The sequence below is a fragment of the Saccopteryx bilineata genome, chromosome X (genome assembly GCF_036850765.1).
Source record: "Saccopteryx bilineata isolate mSacBil1 chromosome X, mSacBil1_pri_phased_curated, whole genome shotgun sequence".
Lineage (NCBI taxonomy): Eukaryota > Metazoa > Chordata > Mammalia > Chiroptera > Emballonuridae > Saccopteryx > Saccopteryx bilineata.
In genome coordinates, this window is record NC_089502.1 from 39,577,141 (window position 1) to 39,583,140 (window position 6,000).

General features: G+C 42.4%; 1 protein-coding gene across 2 annotated transcripts in view; it reads right to left on the reverse strand.

Annotated features, from left to right (window-relative positions):
• The window catches only part of PAK3 (p21 (RAC1) activated kinase 3), a 284,659-nt gene extending 279,077 nt beyond the window's left edge, over window positions 1-5,582 (reverse strand). For both annotated transcript variants that reach the window (XM_066249398.1, XM_066249391.1), the window contains exon 1: window positions 5,410-5,582. The gene's annotated coding sequence lies outside the window, so the exon portion shown is untranslated. The remainder of the gene's footprint in view (window positions 1-5,409) is intronic.
• Between the last annotated feature and the right edge of the window lie 418 nt (window positions 5,583-6,000).

Sequence of the window (6,000 nt, forward strand, 5' to 3'; positions counted from 1 at the left end):
TATCCCCAAAATATTCTACCCTATCTCCTCCTCTCCCAGTCTACTTGACACAGGGTTCATCCCAGTATTTCTAATTTCCAACAAGTTAAGGTTGATGATCCCAGCTCTGGGACCCTTAGGGAGCATCTACAAGTGACCGTAGGCTGTGTACCAACAAGAGTAAGCAGAGCAGGAGCCTTAGATGGCCTTGAAATTATATGCACATGTTAGTGGGTGAGTCCTTTTGGAAGTGTATCAGTAGCTTTCTTCAGACTTTCAAGAAGTACCTTATTCCACAAAAAAGTTAATAACCACCAAGGTAGAAGTACTAGGATGATTGATTTACCCACTGAGTATCTAGCCAGAACACCCAGACCTCAGGTTCCCAGCTGGCTGCTTGGCTTGGTGACTCATAAAACAACTTACCAAAGAAGAATGAAGGAAAATGGAAGGGGAAGCATGGCCCTGTACAGCTCTACTAGAAACCTGTCCATCTGATCAAGCTGCCACAAAGAATCCACAAAACTCAGGTTTTGGACATGTCCTCCAAGTCCCACTAAATGAGTAAATCTGTACTCCCCTGAGCTACACAAGAAGATAGTTAGGTCTAGTAAAAAGAGCATTAGGAGGCAGCAGATAACAGCAAGTGATAGTTTTAACCTTTAGGATGACTTCTGTTCCGTCATGTGATTGCTGTGTGATCTTATGCAACTCACTTCACTCCCTCATTTTCCTCCTCCAAACACAGTTTGCACTGGATAAACTGCAAAGGACATTTTCAGTTTATCATACTATCCTATGAATCTTCCCTACTTGACAGGAATTTCTACTAAACTCTTCAGAACAGAGAATGACTTCACTCACAAACTTAAAGTCATACCATTTTCTCTGTGTCTAACTTAAATCTTTCCTACTTCAACTGAAGCATGCTGCTTTCATGTAGAGAATAGCTAGCCCATGTACATAGCAGTGTAGAGCTAGTAACTCTAATGCCTGCAGATCAATTTCTACCCTAAACTGAGTTTGAAATGATAATTCTCAAGGACTCCACTCTTTTTTCAAGGCACCTTGCAAAGGATAAAGGTTGAATGAATTAATTGAGAGTCACAGAAAGTTGAAAGGGTCATTAGTCACATGAGTTCATTTTCTTTGTCTTTAAATTTCCTTAAAGATGACCATGCCTTCCTACTGGCAAAATGAGCTCTACAAGTGTCAATAAAACTTATCTGCAAACTGAGCTCCAGCTCAAATAGGGCTTTGGTGCCACTGGAGATGTAACCTGTAGCAACTAGCTTCCAAGATGGTCTTTTAGAACTTCTTTCTGCAAGAAAATGGCTCTGAAGAATAAAAGTAACATTTAAACTCAACTTAATTTCCACTTCCAGGGTTCTCTGGTCAGCAGAGTATATTCAGATTGATGAGATTTTTCTTCAGGCTATACTGATGATACCTTTGGGCCAGGAAATTGAAGGCCATGCTGAAATTTCCAGTGTGTGAAAAGAAGAAAGGCCAGAGATCTGAATCACCTAAGGTTGAATGAGGATAGGTCTTTCCAGTCAAAGCAGAGTAGAGAACTGAGGCAGTCTGCCCAAGAATGCAGTAGAAAAACAGGATTTAAGCCTGAATTATTGGAATAATCGCCTTAGTTCTTTACTTCCCTTTCATAATAACTTCAAGTTTTTATAAAGCCTTTCTTTTAAAGAGCTCAAAATACTTGCAGAGATATTATCTTAGTTGTCATCACACCATCACAATCGGTAAGTGTAATGATTATTATCAACCTGTTTTACACGTGGGAGAAGGAAAGCCTAGAGGAGTGAATGAAGCAAGTCATCCAGCGTACCCAGCAAGAAACCGACAGCCTCTGAACTGAGTGGGAAATTCTTTTGCCAATCATTGTCTAAAGAAATTTCTTCTCAACACCAGTCCAACCAAATGATTGCTGAAACACCAGGTTCTGTGGGGAATACTGCATGTTATTCTCCTAGAGAGTTGCTATATACATTAGCATAGTAAAGCCTTTTAGAAGCTCTGCATTAAATAAACCTGTTTCTGTTAAAGCAAGAATCTCCTAAATTAAACTTGACCAAAAAACTCTCAAACACTCTGTGTGTTTGTGTGTGTGTGTGTGTGTGTGTGTGTGTGTGTGTGTGTAACACACTCGAGCATTTTATGGAACTAGTCTTCTTTGGAACCCACATTAAGAAAAATACTGGTCTTTCCACTAGACTGATCTGAGTATTGACATAGCAGACAGATCATTTCTACTCCAGCCCAAGCTATGGGAATGTTTTTTAGAAATATTGCCTTGATACTTTATGGTATTGACAGACCATAAACAAAGGACCTTGGTGTGCCCAAAGGACCCCAGGCCATCATTTCCTCTGTAGTAGGGAATTGGCTAAACTAGGGAGGAAATCAATGAAAGCTCACCTAATTCTGCTGAATTCCCTTAAAATAGAACCCCGAGCTATTTTTGGTTTTTATTTAAGAGAGGGGAGTCTCAGGATGGTGGTCTAAGCCCTCAGAGCTATGCTGTTAACTAGCATAATTTTGTGCCTACTAGGCACTTCCAGTAGAAATCATGCATCTCTTGAGAGGTTCATTTCTGGTGCCACCCATCAGCCCACGTAATCAGCACAAAAAAAAAAAAAAAAAAAAAAAAAAAAACACAACGACAAAAGAGGAGACCTGGAATGTGTCCTTGTTCTTGCTTAACTGCATGAGTATTATGCTTCTCATCATATATCCATTTCAAAACTAATATACAACACAGAATCTTGTGTTATTATTAATTGCCAGTGATACTACTAAAAGTACTTAAAATTTAAAATCCCTGAAGACTCTGTGCTGGTTCATTTGTATTTTATATACAATTCTAATGATAAAGTATGACATAATAGATTTAATATTTATTACTATTGTTTCATGTTTTATTACATAATTTATTAAACATCTCCAACATGAGGGAAAGTAACTCTATTAAAATTGGTAACTTGTGCAAAATGTAATACAGGTAGGTATACCTTTCTTTAGTACACCATCCATTTGGCTATGTGAAAAAGTCTATGTAAATATAATTTGGGTAAAAATTTCACTGTAAAGGCCAGATAGGCACTGTTATTTAAGTTGATCTGATTATAAATCCTTTTCTAAAGTAACAAATGCTGCAATTTGCATACTATCCATCTATTTCATTTGCCTTGTAAATTCATTCTTACACATACCATATTTGCTTAAAGCAAAACACACTGATATTAAAAAATGAACTAAACATTTCTTTTTCATTTTTATAATATTTTTATTTACTGGTTTTAGAGAGAGGAAAGAGAGAAAAAAGGTGGGAGAAGGAACAGGAAATATCAGCTCATAGTTGCTTCTCACATGTGCCTAGATCCTGCATGGCTGGGGTTTCAAACCAGCAACCTCAGTGTTGCAGGTAAAATGCTTTATTCACTGCACCACCAGAGGTCAGCTAGACATTTCTTAAGATGGGGATGTGTTCTGATCTTTATCAATCTGCAATACTGGCTCCTTTTATTTTTAATTGAATTTATTGCAGCATCATTAGTTAATAAAATTACAAAATTATATAGGTACCAGGTGTACAATTCTATAATACATCATCTATATATTGCATTTTATGTTCACCTCAAGTTAAGTCTCCTTCCATCATCATTTATCCCCACACACACATCCCCTCCTCTACCTCCTCCCACCCAATACGGCTCTGTTTGAATTCACCATTAAGCAAGAACTAACCTAGCCCAGATAGATTCATTCTGCATTGGCTAAGAAAATGACAGTAACACTTCTGAGGACCCCCTGCAGTCTTCTTTAACTATGACTCCTCTGCCTTTAGACATTCTGTTCCTTCAGCTTAACAGCCTGGTGAATGAATCCTCAAGACTCACTCAAATGCCTCCTCCTTAGTGAATCCTTTCTTGATCACACATCCCACCTCCAGCCAGGCATGCTTCCTCTGTGATCTTTCACAGTACCCTGCCTGTCCCTGTCACACTCTACTATAATTATCTGTTTACACACTCTATCTTGCCTACCAGATTGTGCACTCCCTGAGAGCTGAGATGATGTTTTATTCATTTCCATACTTCCAGTACTTAACATTACTATGAGTACTTAGCAGGTGTTTAATAAATGTCAGTTGTTTGAATGATCGCTATCCTCAACTGTATTTTTGGATCCCCAAAAGCTATGCTTTATTAAAACCACAAATAAAAATGTCAAAGAGAAGGTTTAGCAGTTTTGTCCATTTTTATTCAGCTTTTTTTTCTCTGATTAAAAAATAATAATAATGGCTATTCCAATTCACACTTTGTGGATCAAGGAAAAATACTCTAATTCAAATTCACAACTAATATAAAGCTGCATTTAGTACATTCTTTTTTCTTCAAACATATATCTCTATATCATCTTAATATTGTTGAAGTAAAGAAGAAATGAGGATCCACTCGTTAAAGGGGTAGTGGTAGTTACTGCAGGGATCACTGTAAGAGATGTGGGTGCTCACTGGCAAAGAGGCAGAAACCTGCTAAGAAAGTTGGGCATCTTTGGGGGAACAATAACGATGTCCATTAAGACTTGGTCAACCTAGCTAGAAATTTCTACATCCACAATATCTTAAGCAAGAGCCCTAGCTTGGGGAGGGGGTGCCCATCACTTTGAAACCCCTATTACCCTTCCAATGTGGGCAGAACAGGTTGGACCTGATCCACCTGCATATTACTGCAATCTGGCTTGGCATGGGATGATACTCAAGGGCATGTAATGCCAGGAGTAGCCCAGCCCCAAGGCGTGCGTGCGAACCCATACACACACATACATCACTCACACTCACTGAATCCCACAAAAAACCCGCACTATCTCCGTGGCACACACCACTGCATTCTTCTGTGCCCTGTGACAAACAGGGAGTGCCCTCTCCCATGCTCTCACTTCCTTAGCCTGCCCAGCCCACACCCCACACCACCGGCAGACTGCAGCCTAGCGTGGAACTGGAAGCTGCTGAGGACTGGTTTTTGTTGTATGTAACAAAGCCCCATGCACGCAGGTGCCCGGCTGAATCAACTCCATCCATCTCTCCCCGCCCCCATCATAAGATCCAAGAACAAGAGAAAGCTCAGCTCTGAGAAGTATATGCAGGAGGTGGGGGAGCGCAAAGAAAGAGAGCTTTGGGGTGGGCGGGGAGCAGGAGTCCCGGCAGCTTGGGTGTTCTCTTGCCTTGAAGCGAGAGGGACTGCGTACTGGCAAAGGGATCCAGTGCCTTTTCACCCCATCGTACCCCATCTATTCATGGAAAAAGACCCAAAACTGAAAATAATCTACCCTTCCGTCCGCCCCGTGCCCTCCCAGTGGCTTTTGGAGCCCTGGCGCTCCAACAGCCCGCAACAAAGCGCCCTCCACACAGACCTGTTCCAGTCTCTTCCTGGCGAGAGGGAGCGGGAGCCGGAGCCGGTGCTGAGGGTTCTGCCCTTCGCCACGGAGCAGGAGGAGCCGGGGCTGGGAGGAGGAGCAGGAACTAGGGGAAGGAGGACGAGAGGGGATAGGAGACACCGCAGAGGCGGCAGTGGTGGCGGTAGGAGGAGGAGGAGGAGGATGAGGAGAGGGAGGAGGAGGAGGTTGCTTCTGTAGCAGCTGCTGAGGATGCTCTGGCGCGAGGCAGGGCTGGGTGAACGGGGCGTGGGCTCACGTGCGCCCCAAGGCCCCGGGATGCGCGCGCGTCTGGGTGTGTGAGAGCCTCTGGGTGTATTTTGAGTATGATTATCCCAATTCCGACCTAGACTGGAACTTGTGGTTCCTGCAGCCAGGCGGAAGTAAAACCCTTTCAGTCTCCCAAGCTTGACTGTGCCTGTATGGGGATGGGGGTTGTGGGTAAGGGAGCGAGGGCGGGGAAAGGGGTTCAGTACCAAATTTCCAGACCTGACATTAACGTCCACGCCCCTTACTTCAGTCTTCTTTCTGGGCACTGGTAGCTTGCATCTGCACACATCTTTAGAAAGC